The 14,404-nt window shown below is 30.9% G+C and overlaps 1 pseudogene; it reads left to right on the forward strand.

Annotated features, from left to right (window-relative positions):
* Positions 1–13,710: 13,710 nt before the first annotated feature.
* Positions 13,711–13,829, forward strand: LOC120598002 (uncharacterized; annotated as a pseudogene).
* Positions 13,830–14,404: the final 575 nt, after the last annotated feature.

Below are 14,404 nucleotides of genomic sequence, written 5' to 3' on the forward strand. Positions count from 1 at the left end.
TATACGTGGTTTTAAAAAATAATAAACATAAAACTTAAAAAACTGTATCTCCATTGGCTATCAAAAAATTAAATAGAATATACTAAAAATATGATCTGTTCTGGTGGTAATTCACATATGAATAATACATTAGTTAAATAAATTGATCTTTTACATAAGAAGAATGACTTGCTATTTGGAAATCATTAATTTCTTTCCAATGCAGTATCTTCCCTTACTCACATGGAATATGTTCTAAGACTCCCTGTGGATGCTTGAAACCACAGATAGTACTGAACCCTATATATATACTATGTTTTTTCCTAAACATACATGCCTATACTAAAATCTAGCTTACAAATGAGGCACAGTAAAAGATTAAAAATAATAATACAATACAACAATTATAAGAGTATACTTTATAAATTACGTGAATGTGGTCTCTCTCTCTCTCTCTGATACCCGACCTGATAACTGAGATGGCTACTAAGTGACTAACAGGCTGTTGGACATGGTGTATACAGCATGGATATGCTGGACAAAGGATGATTCACATCCCTGGCGGAGGGAGCAGACTCATGAAATTTCATCATGCTACTCAGAACTGTGTGTGATTTAAAATTTATGAACCGTTTATTTCAGAAATTGTCCACTTAATATTTTTGGACTAAGGTTGACCATGGGTAACTTAAACGGTGAAAAGTGAAACAGTGAAAGCAAAATCGATAATGAGGCGGGGGGCACTGTGCTGTTTTTTGTTTATTTCTTTGTTTGGTTCTGTTATTTGGGGAGGGTAACTTAAAAGCTCACTTTGTCTTGATACCAATACTAAGGCACACTTGTATTAAGTAAGACACGAAATACATATAAAATATATATTTTCTATACCCAGAAGAACATTAAGAGAAAGGATTATGCCTACTCCCAAAATTAAATGATGCTGAAATCTGTCTGGAGTAATATCCAATTCTTCCTTTTGTTTTCTGCTCCCAACTCAGTGCCAATAAGACTCAAACCTTCTCAGACACTGTTTTTCCACTTCATACACTCAATGGAACAAGTTAAACATTGAGAAAATGAACTATTATGAAGCTGAAGGTTACAAGCAAGGAAGAAAACAAAAGAAAATGCATAGCTGTGTCAGATTATCATCTTCATTGTGACTTTAGCCTAAATTTTTCTTAACTGGAAGCAAAGATTCTCATTTTGCAATTATAAGCACTTGAAAACTCAAGGCTAAAAAATTGTGTCCTAGCCTAGTAAACCATATTATAGTTAATGCTGACTGTTAGTAATTTAACACAGCTGAGAGATGACTCAAAAAGGGTGGAATAATGCATAAAATCAGTTCCAACTTAACCTCAATTAATATTCTCAACTTAATCCCATTTCATCTCTTCTCATTTTCCACCACAAGATTCCCACATTTCCCATATTCTGGGGACTTAGAGTTCCTTCTCACTCTGCTTCTGCATTCTCAGTCAGGTGCCTCCCAGTTCCTTGTTTTCCCATTGTTTCATGCAGACATTACCACTTGGGATGTCAAGAGCCTCGCAAGTAAAACAATATCCCTCCCTCCCACTCTGTGGCAAATGCTGATTTTCTCCTGTAGGTTTCAGAGCATTCTCTCATTCTCAACAGAGCAATTTATGTAGTCACCACCAATCATTCAAAGTTGACAAGGTGAGATAAAACCTATTTACCATCTCCAAGACACCCTGTATGATGCTTCAAGGGCCCCAATATCCAAGATAATGAGCACATGCTGTGAGCTTTAAGCTCAGGAACTCATGTAGAGAGAAAAAACCGAGTATGGTAGAGAACTAGGAAAATGAAAGAACACTGTCAGAGTACAGAAAATCTTAACTCTGGAGTGACTGTCAATAGTAAGAGAAAAGAAGATTTTGAGGGTAAGAACAAGCACTTTTATCTTTTAAGATGCATTGTCTTGTTTCCCTGTAGATGGGTGTGATGACTAAAAGTTCAATATTATTAATGAATATTAATTTCAGGATGAAAGACTAAGAAAAACACAAAAATGTCTTTGCAGGATTTTAATAGTCATTAATTGTTTTCCCATTACTAATCAGGTAACTGTATTAAGAGCTTTACAAACATACATGTACTTAATCTTCACAACAATTTTTTAAGAAAAAACTGCTGTTTCATTTGTCACAGTGTTTTTAGCTAAGTGCCAGTGACCAACTTTATATTGTATAGAATTCCAAAATCAGTATTTTTCCAATCCATAGCCAAACTTCTGGCCTGTATATTATTTAATATTCATATTTAACTGATATTGTTAAATAAAATGAGATAATGCCATTATATGTCAAAACCAACTTTGCTGTAGTTTATTGAAAAGTTTAAAGACCACGCACACATATAATCTCTAGTTCTTATATTTGACTCACAAATCAAGCAGTAGTTGAAACTCACCTCTCTTTCTCGATGGTCTTATTATTTATAACTAACATTTGTAAACTGACTCTTCTTTCATATCACTATGGCAGTACCACTCATTTTTCTACAGTTATCTCTGAATTGACATTGTAGTTCCTTCCTCAGGGGACTCCTTTAAAATTAGGAGGGACATAGCATCTAAATTTCTATTCCATTTTTATTGTATATGTTTCCCCTACTTTATCATGTATTCTGACTTTAGTTCAGATCTCATATTTATCTAGAGTAAAATTATACTCTTACTAAATGAAGGTAGTGATGTTCTTTGTTTTTCCTATATCTCAACTGTCTCATGATATATTGGGCATACAGAAGTTGCTTATACATTTTTATCTTATTAAATATATTCATCCAATTATTAGTAAATATTTATATTGAAAAGTCATAATTAGATGTACTATTTCTTTAAAAAGAAAGTACAAAACTAGATAACTTATATATGATTACAAACTCCTCACTTCTACCAGTCTTAGTTTATTTACACTTAAGTGGGTGCAGCGTTATGGGGCTAAAATGCTAAATTAAAATTACTTTTTATTTAAGGACACTTGCTGAAATTCTTTTTGATGAACATAACTGTAATCAGTATTTTGGGAAACAACAATGTTAATGACACATAAATCCTGCCCTTTAGGACCTTTAATTTAGTGGCAGCTGAGTAGAGAGAGATGAAGGATGTAGGCAATTATAGGATGTGATGATTTCAAATTTTAAATGAGCCACATGGCACACCATTAGGGTGTCAAACTAAAGAAGATTTTTGGAATGTCCTTTAGAAATTGTAACCAGTTACAATATGTGCTATCACAAAATTGCTATTAGTATTAAATAAAATACTTTTCCAGTATCTAACAAATAATTAAAAAGGAATCAATATTTTCTTTCTTTTCCTTTCCATTGACTCTAATTCATAGCCTGAGATTCTCATACCCATCAATTATACTTTTTATAAAAAAATTTATGTTTAGGCCACAAATACCATCAATCATTTAAAATTGTAAAACAATGATGGCAGAAACTACAGCGGGAGCCGCACTTTCCCAATTTCCATTTCCAGTAGACAGATTAACACTAACTTCTTCACCCACCCTACTATAAAACAGAATAAATTAATTTAGAAATAAATGTATCCACATTCATGAGAAAAACAAGTCTGAAGCCATCAGCAAAAACAGATATTTTAACAAACAGCAGAAAAAAAAATGGATGAAGGACATATAATGTCTAAAAGCCAGAGTAGCAGAAGTTGCAGAAGAGAGAGGGAGTATAATCACTGAAGGTGGAAGCAAGTAGTCCTTCAGAACTCCACAAAAAGACATTGTACCTGGAAATACTAAATACGATGAAAAAGAGGAGTGAAATACAGAGGAATTAATTGTAAATTTTTATCTTGTTCAGTAATGTGTTCCCCTACCCTAACACACACACACACACTCACACACACACACACACACACACACACACACACAGAGTACTATGCACATATTGCCTAGCAGCTCAGCAGCTCTAATTCCCTCAGTCAAAGGATTAAAAAAAAAAAAAAGGACTCCTTTTGAAGGGTCAGAATAGTTCTTTGGTTATTTGTACTTTACAGAAAAAGATCTTCTTAATCTGAGATTTAGTGGTCCCTTGACTCAGTGCAGCAGTCAGCAATCTATCTGCTTACCCTCGAGCTAAGTTCAGTAATCAATAAGCTTGGATCATGTACAGTGCTCCCAATTGGATTTATACTTCATTTTAAAATTTGAACATACAACAAAGTTTCCCAGGTCATCCAAGGAAAATCAGAGACCAAGCTAAAATAAACACCATAAAATATAAACAAAAGGTAACTTCAATGAAAAAAAGGCCATGCATCACAAGAAAACCATAATTAGTAGCCTCAGAGAGATTAAAAGAGATATTATATGGACAAAAATTAATATGCTATGATAAATCAATAGTAAGTGATGAGAAAGAGCATATATTATATGTTCAAATAAAAGATAGATCACACAATAGAATTATGTGACAAAATCAATAAACTGACCCAAATTTTAGAACAAAACAAAGAAAAAAATATGATAAAAGTTGTAAGAGTCACAAAAAATCAATATAAAAATTTAACCTCTAACAAGACAAAGTTTCGGAAAGGGAAAAAATAGTGAATTAAATTATTAAAATTTAAAATGAGTATTCCTATTGCTTAAGGTAACAACACTTCTCATTAGAAGGGCCCGATGAATGCCCACCATAATGCATGTAAAAAGATATATTCCTAGACCTGATAATTAGAAAATTAGTCTTTCTCTCCCACTCTATGATAAACAGTGTGAGAGCAAGAATTTTGTCTGTTTTGCTCATTGCCCTCTCTTAGGTAGATAAAATAGAACACAGTCAGCACTCACTAAGTGTTTATTGGAAGAATGAATAAACAGTTCTTAAAGTTTCTGGAGAGGTAAAAAAGAAGACATGCCAAACAGGTATTAGACTTTAATCAGCAATACTAGTGTTAGCAAGACGTAAAACGAAATCTTGAAGCCAATCTACACATTAAGGAAGAATATTTTCATATATGGAACAACTCACCAAGATTTCCTCCCTAAAAGCTGTCTCAGGAAATATTTGAAAATTGATGCAATAAAGTGAGTAAGCCAAGAAAGAATAAAACCTATGGTCCAAGAAACAAATTGATGCACTGTTCCAATGAGATGAATAGTTAAAGAGGTTCCAGGATAACAGCTTGCAACAGGCCTCAAGAGCTATAAATTCAGGATAAAACAGGGCATAGATAGTTCCAAGAGAAAATCATCTGTGGAAAAATTTTGATAATCAGAAATAACTTAAAGATGTAAAAACCTAATGAATGAAACAAAATAAATACAATTAAAGAGATCAGAAAAGGCAAGAAGTTTAAAAAAAAACAGAAAATACAAACAATTTTAAAATTGACAAACAATATGAGTATAGTATACCAAATAAAGTTAAAAAAATTATAACATTTTTAAAAAATAAAATGAAGACATAGTCTGAGTGGGACAAATGAATATCACTGGTATGTTAATTCTCAAAGATAAATGATGATAGATGATAGATAGATAGATAGATAGCATGATTTATATATTGTCATTTTAATCGGTAAGACCCAAAACTTTCCTTTGGAGGGAAATTCAATGGATTCTAAATAGAGAAGAATAAATAGTCCCATTTAGATAAGAAACATTTAAAAAAAAGTAATGACAGGACTTTTCCAATGAGATATTAAGAAACATTATCAAACTATACATATTTAAAATAGGACAATGCTATCATAAGATCCAACAAGTTAATAAATAAAATATATTCTAATAATTAAAATCTAACTATATTTTTTAAAATTATCACAAAATGGATAGGTAATATTCATTAACAAATGGCAATGAGACATTTTAATATGAGAAAATAATCCAGCTAGGATATTATATTTCATGGCATTCAATAAAAGTAATTCCCAAATGAGCAAACAGATAAATAATATTAAAATTCATAAAAATCTGTAAGAAAATATAGTTGACTAACCGATCTCGTGGTAAACAAGAAATTTATATGCATTAGGCATTAAAAATCAATGAAATATGTGATACATTTGATTTAATACACATATAAAATTCAGTAAATTAAAAACCACCAGAAAGAATATTGGTAACTTAGTAAGAAAATATTTGCAACAAATACTCAAGATAAGGTACTCTTCCTAATCCATTAAAGAAAATTCAATTTTTAAAACAAGTAAAGGATATAAACAGAAAAGATAAAAAGTAGAAGAAATATTAAAATTATTTCAAAATCTATGATTGAGGGTATAGAAAAATACTAAGAAAATATTATCTCCTATATCTAATTGAAAGATATTTGGAAGTGTCTGTCTATTTAGGTACACACTTAAAGCAAGAAATGGGATAGTCAAATGAGCACAAGTTTGAATGTTTATAAGGCTGTTAACTAGGGCAATATAACCAGAGAGGGTCATGTGAAATACTATCATATATAGTATAGTAGAATCAATATACTTTAACATAGTAATATCTAAAAAGTGATCCTTAAATATTCTTTAATGAAATAATTAGATACAAATAAAAATTTCTGTGACATGTTAAAGTATTCATAACATAAAACTATAACAAAGGTTAAATTTCATAAAGTATGAACAGATAACAAAATATTACCCAACCTTTTTAAAAAACATATTTTTGAAGAATAGTAAATAACACAGAGATAAAGTGCAGGATAGATGAACTAAAATTGAAAATATGAAACTATATAAAATATCATTTCAATTTATTTACTTATTTATCTACCAAACATGTTCACATTCACTAAACTTATTAAAATACAGAATACTGGACAATCATTGCAGTAACATTTTAATACTAGTAATATCTGAATAATGTTGATAAATAATTTATATTTTCATCATAATTTCATGCATTTTGTACAATAATCACACAACTATTACAATCAGACAAAATTACATTTTTTGGAAAATTGCGACATCAGTCTTCTAGTGACATCATATGATAGGCAAGGATTACGAACACCTCAGTATTATTAAACAAAGCATATACACAGGAAAGTGAAATTGTCAGAAGTAGAAGCATAGATGAACTACAGAGTGATGAGTAAACTGGAGATCCTGGAATGCAGAGTTCGAAATTCTTCGAAAGCTCTAGAGAGCTATTATGTTTTTTTGGTAGGGTCATGACTTGAATAAATTGTCATGTTAGAAATAAAACTCTGGCAACATATTACAGGAGTAGACTGCAAGTCAGAATATCATTCAGGAGAAGGTCACATTTATAAATATAAGAATTGATATGGCAGAGCCAAGGCAGTGGAAGTGAGAATAGTAAAGATAAGTAAAATCAATAAAGTTGGTGACAGATTATAGAAGTGGATGACAAGAGGAATCTATAATAATTCTCCTGTTTCTAGCTATGGTAAAGGAATGGAAAGGCAGTAGATTTTCTAAGATGAATTTAATTTCAGATCTACTGAACTAGAGTAATATTTGGGACATGCAAAAAACAAAATGAAACAAACAAACAAAACAAACAAACAAAATCCTGAATATCCAGGATAGAAATTTAACAAAAATCTCTGGCTAGAAAGTAATTAATGACCAATCTTCTTTTGTGCTTGATCCACATTTCTCATTGGCAAGGTCATCCTTGAGCAGTATGATCATCTAGTTCTAATCTTTTCCTCAGGAGTAGGGTAAATGTATGTTATAGTCATGTCTGGTGAGTCCCAGTTGATGCCCATTGTTTAGCATACTGTTTGGATTAACAATTTGTCCACCTAAAAGTGTCCAGCTGGGACAATAAATTGTAATGTCACCCAGCCAGAAGCCAGTGATCCTGTGTCAGAGTACTTATTCCAATAAAATCTATAGGTCTCTTGAGTGAATATACAAGCATTAGAGACAACAACAAATACACTATGATGTGGGCAAATAAAAAGTCTTTTCTAGTAAAATTATATTCCAAAATTTATAATACATTGAAATTTTCTTGGAAGATAGTTATTTCAAGAATGGAATATACATTCATTGTTATGCATGAATTTTTACATATCCTACTGCATAGAGAGCATTTTGACTCATCTCAAAACTTTGTGCTTTATATATGATTTTGGAAAGCATTTACATTTATCATAGTGGCTGAAAAAGTATAATAAATTGTTCTACAATATTGGATAAGCAAAGTTAAAGAAACTGTATTCTTTTTTTTATGATGTCTTAAATTCTAAGACTCAGCAGTAATCATATCTTAGTTGATAAGTGATATTCAGAAGGCTTATCTAGCATAAACTGTTGGAATATTCTCACTTTTAAATAAGGATAGCCCACAGATAGCACCTCATTTCTTTCCAGCAATATGACTTGGAAATTGAGATGAAATAAGCTTATAAATGGATATACAGTATAGCTACTTTTATCTTACTGTAACAGTAAGGCACTTTTATCAGTAATAAACTCAAGACAGATATTCAATGATAATGTTAACAGGAAATATTTTTTAAAATGAGATGACTGTGTCAAAAATTACCAATTTAAGTATTAATTGGCCTTGAAACTTTTACTCCCCATATCAGAGATGAGTAAATAGTTGGCACAAAATTAAATGAAGTTAATGCTAATCTAATGTGACAATACACCATATGAAAAAATTTTAATCATTATTACCAATTATGACCCGTTGATCTCATTTTACATTGGACATGACTGTTCACTCCTTAGAAGCACGTAAATCTTATGCATATGAAATTGGTAGATAACTACATCTGAACTCTTCTGATGTTGACTGATCATCTGCATTTCTACAGAAAATGATTCATAATAGATCTGTTATCACCTTACTTCTAAATTATTATTGAGGTATTTTATAAGCAGGGGTTTCCTAATCATTTAAACTATAATTTCAATAAAGTTAGAATGGTTCCCAAAAGTGATTTTAAAAATTAGGTAATCAATTGATCACTTTAAGGCAAAAACATTATAAAGATAATGACTTGGCTCATAATTTTCTATTTGCCTCGAGGCCAACATGTTTTAAATCAATTTTTACCAAATAGCATAGCTTCAAAATATATGATGCAAAACTTTGCCAAGTTTTGTGGAGGAATAGGTAAATCCAAAGCATTATCTGGGAATTTTAACACATCTTTCTCTGTTAGTAATAGAATATAAAGAAAAATACAAAATATATAAATTTAATTACATAATGAACATGTGAATCCAATGACTAACACCCAACAATTTTAAGATGCATAGTAATATCATGCACTCACAGATCATTTAAAAATCTGACTATATAGGAGTCTATAAAGCAAGGTCTTAATACATTTCAATCTGGAATCATAAAGACGATGGTTCCTGACCAAAATAAATTAAGCTTTAAATCAGTCAAAAACATTATAAAATAAACACTCCTAAATAGCCAATTGATAAAAGAAAATATAATATAAATAAGAAAATATTTTAACTGAATGTTGATGAATAATATGTATTACAACTAAATGAGCTCTATAAATCTTTATATTAATATATTAAGAACCAAGTTTGGAATTTAATTAGCAAAAAAAAAAAAATTCCTTCTCAAGTAGTTAGGAAAAAGTATATCAAAATAAGTTATGGGGAGTAGCAAGAAGGAAATATTCATATAAAGACAGAAATTAAGTGAATAAAAAATAAACATAACTAGGGAAAATAACAAAACCAAGTTATACCTTTAAAAGATGAAAAACATAAACAGTTTGCAGATCACTTGTAAAATTAAGAAAGAAAAAAGATAGAGATGCAAATAACCAAGACCATAAATTAAAAAGGGAACACTATCAGAAAAGATGCATATATTAAAATATTAATAAAAGTATATTACGTAAAAATAAAAGTAAACAACAATTTTTAAATTTTGCTTAAAGGTACAAGTTCCTAGAAAATATAGAGAATAACTTAAATGAAAATGATAAACCTGAATGGTCCTGTAATCACTAAAGAAGTGGAATCTGTAATGCCAAATCTTCCCACAATGAGAACTCCAGGTTGCTACATCTTCTCTGTTAAGTTTTTTCAAAGGAGAAATAATTTCAAACCTATATTAACACTTCTAAAAACTAGAAAAAGAGAATGTTCCCCAGAGCTTTTTCTGAAGCAGCATAGTCTTTGAGAACATGAGAAAGAATGATTATCAGAAAATCTCACTCATAAACACAGAAGCAAATAACCTGAAAAAATATTAGCAAACCAGATTCAATAAAACATAACGGATAATATATCAAGTCCAATAGGTGTTTATTCAAAGAATGTAAAGCCACTTAAATTTTATGAAATCGTAAGCTCATCTTACTCGATGCAGAAAAGAAATGATAGATGATATACACTCATTATTAAGGCTAAAAATTAACAGAATCTACACACACATTATCAAAAGAGGGAAGTTCAATGAATTTTCATCAATCTAGATGCAAAATCAAAATGTAAAATTCTACTGTGTATTCCTTTTTGACTTTGACTACTTTGACATGGACCAGCTCTCCTGAAAAACTGTGTGTCTGTTTAATGCGACCAAAATAGTGAAGGTCTGCAGCAATACTCAGAAGAAAAGGAAATTTCCCGTCCCTTCCCCTGAAAAAAACGTGAGTCAGACATTTGTGGCACTGTAAACCTAAACATAATTTTTGATTCTATAATGAAACAGAAGTAAGTGAAAGGCCAAGTCCCAGAGTACAGTTTTGAGAGTCCTTGGTTTAAAGAAAAAAGAAAAAAATGGAGTTTGAGGCTTTCCACGTACAAATGGCTTTAGTAAATATCTCAGAATTTTAATTGTGATCAAGAATGACTGTATCTGCAAACAAATTTAAATTACAAAGAGATCAGTTCTCAGAAGGACTAAAAGTCAAACCTTAATTGCATTCAAGTGAATAGCCCTCATCTTACTTGCCTTTTCTTAGGGAAAGTATGTCTTACACATGATCTCATTTACAGAGATATTATCTGCACACTCAAATAATTTTCACAATTTTTTATACCCAATATTTGGATATGATTTTTTTTTAATTTAGCAGCCAATTAAAAAGGCAAGATTTGACTCCATATGAAAAGTAAAAGATACAATTGCAACAGATGCAAAGGGCATCAAAATATTTGATTTAGCATTTACAACACAGGTCGTAAGACAAATTTAATTAATATGAGCTAGAAATTAAATTTAAAAATTAAGGATTTTAGAAAATTAGAACTTATTAAAAGATTCAAACATAAATTCCAAAACTGAAATACAAAACTCAATAGATGGATTTAGCAAGAGAATAGACATTTTTAAAGAAACCTAGGAATCTGGAAAAGTAGATTAGAAAAAATATCTATATTAAACATTAGGAGAAACAAGGATGGAGAATCCAGAAAATAAAATTAAGAGGTATATGGGACATGGTGATACACCTAATATATACACCTAATATATAAACGGAATCTCAGAAGTGACTTCCAGACAACAGGAAGAAGCAATATTCAAAGATATAATAAACAATCTTCCTTAAATCTGGCAGAAGGTATCAAGAGATACCTTATCTTACATGATAAATAAAAAAGTATAACTCACTGTCTTAGTTTGCTCAGGCTGCTGTAGCAAAGTACCAAGGACTGGGTGGCTTAAACAACAGAAAAATGTTTCCAGTTTTATTATAGAAATAATTAATATACATTACTGTATAAGTTTAAGGCATACAGCAAGATGGTTTGATTTACATATGTTGTGGAATTATTATCACAATAAATTCAGCTAATATCCATAATCTCATACAGATACAATAAAAAGAAAAGGAAAATTTCTCCTTGAGATGAGAATTCTTATTATTTACTCTAACAACTTACGTAAAACCATACAGCAGTGTTAACTAAAGTCATCATGTCGTATATTTCATCCCAGGTGCTTATTTATCTCATAACTGGAAGTTTGTACCTTTTGACCACCTTCCTCCCACCTACCCCCCAACTCTCTGCCTCTGGTAACCACAAGTCAGATCTCTTTTTTTTATGATTCAGAAATTTTTTTCTCACAGTTTTGGAGGCTGGAAGTCTGAGATGCCTGCATGGCCATATTCTGTGGGTAGTTGTCTTACTGGTTCTCAGAGTAAGCAGCCTTTCTGGTACCTCTTCATGTGAGACCTCTAATAACTCTTGAGGGCTTCCCGCTCATGACTTCCTCTAACCCTAATTACCTCCCTAAGGCCTCAGCTCCAAATACCATTACACTGGAGGTTAGGGCTTCAAAATACAAATTTTGGGGACACGTATTCAGTCCATAACACACACTTGCATCATAAAACTCTAATATAAAACAAATGAGAACATCAAAACAGTAGTAAGATGAAAACATATCATATTCCTTCAAAGAAAGACAAAAGAAAAAATGGAAACTAGAAAATAATAAAATTAAATGAAATATCTATAAATTTATACTATGCCCAGTAAATTTTACTTTAAAAATTAAAGAAAAATAGAGATTTATGCTTCCAGCTATAATAAAGTGAACAGGACTAATATACTCTCACACCTTTAAATAACTGAAAAATTGTACAAACATAAGATACAATATTTTTCATATATTGGACAACAGGTAGCACAAAAAATATATTCCTAAAAGAAAAAATGCAAAGAGGTTATCTCTAAAATTGCGTCATTTTTCTGCCTGAAGGGAGTTTCCGGGTTGTTACACAGGGAGGGGTAACACAAACAGAAACGAGAGTCTTCCCAATTGTGTGGAAAATGATCAGAGTTCAGGGAAGTCAAGAGTCTAGAGTATGTATGTAGATATCAGAAAAGAGGGAGATGCATAAGGAGAGTTCCAGAGATCTGCATAAGAATCCCCCTGAATCTAGCAACCAACAATATAAAATTGATTGTGTCCGGCATCTAGTTAAAAATTACCAGGAATGCAAAGAAGCAAGAAAACATGGCCCCCAAATAGGAAATTTCAATGAGTAGAAAAAGATGCAGAAAAGAACAAGGTGATGAAAATAGCAAACAAATATATTAAAACATCTATAATAAAGATGCTCAGTAAACTCAAAAAGTTAGAAAAAACATGACCATGATGAGGGGAAAAAATGGAAGATACACAAAACAGATTACAGGAAAATCCTAAATATAAAAAATGAAATAGCGAAAATAAGAAAACATAAGATGATATTTATAGCAGATTAGACACTGCAGAAGAAAGGTTAAATGACTAAAGATGTAGCAATAAAAATTATACAAAATGAAGCACAGAGAGAAAAATACTAACCACAAAAACAATGAGATGAACAAAAACAAAACAAAACAAAATATGTACAGAGCATCAGTGACCTGTGAAACTATCAAGCAGTCTAACATATGTGTAGTCGAAATCCTAGAAAAGTTGCCAAGCAAGTAAGAATCTCAAGCAGCTATGGCTGACATATTTCCAAAGATGATTTTAAAAAATCATAAACTGACAGATGGAAAATACACAACAAACCCTAATCAAATAAATCTAAAAACTACACCAAGGCACAATTGAATCAATTTTCTACAAAACACTGATAAAGAGAAAAACTCCAACACAGCTATAAAACGTGCACATTGCATACAGAACAGAGGCAAGAATAAGAGTATATTTTTTCAGAAACTATGTAAAGATGATGACAGCGGAGAGATAGTTTTAATGTACTAAAAGAAAAAATGTATAATTAAGGTATATAAAAATAAGTTTAAAATTAGTAATTAAAGTCTACAGCCATGCCACCCTGAACAAGTCTGATCCCATCTGATCTCAGAAGCTAAGCAGGGTCGGGCCTGGTTAGTATTTGGATAGAAAACTACCTAGGAAGAACAGGTGCTGTAGGCATAAAAAATAAAAGACAAGGGATTGTAAGCTGACAAGTTCCTTGCAAATTGTGAGCTCAACCAAGGGTTCCCTCGTTTAAAATATAAAAAATAATTCGTAATTAAATACTTCTGGAACAAACAAAAGCTGAGAAATTCATTGTGTGTGAACTTACCCTGTTAGAAATACGGAATAATTTCTTTAGATAAAAGGAAAATGATACTAGATAGAACAAAGGTATATAAATGGAAAATACGTGTAATATAAAAGTATTTTTCTCAGTATTTATTTCTTTAAAATGGAATTGAAAATATAAAGTAAAAATAATAGCCATGTGCTATAGAGTTTATAACACATCTAGGAGCAAAATATGAGAAGAGAGACCCAAAAGATGGGAGTAAAAATACAAATATAAACTATTGTTAGGTTCTTACACTATACGTGTCATGGTATAATATCATTTAAAGGTAAACTTTGATAAGTTAAAGATATATATTGTAAACCCTAGAGAAAACTCTGAAAAACAAAAAGGTACAACTATCTAATACAATGAGAAAAATGAAATGTAATCATAAAAATATTCAATTATTCTAAAA

This window comes from Pteropus medius, unplaced genomic scaffold (assembly GCF_902729225.1).
Source record: "Pteropus medius unplaced genomic scaffold, Ma_sr-lr_union100, whole genome shotgun sequence".
Classification (NCBI taxonomy): Eukaryota; Metazoa; Chordata; class Mammalia; order Chiroptera; family Pteropodidae; genus Pteropus; species Pteropus medius.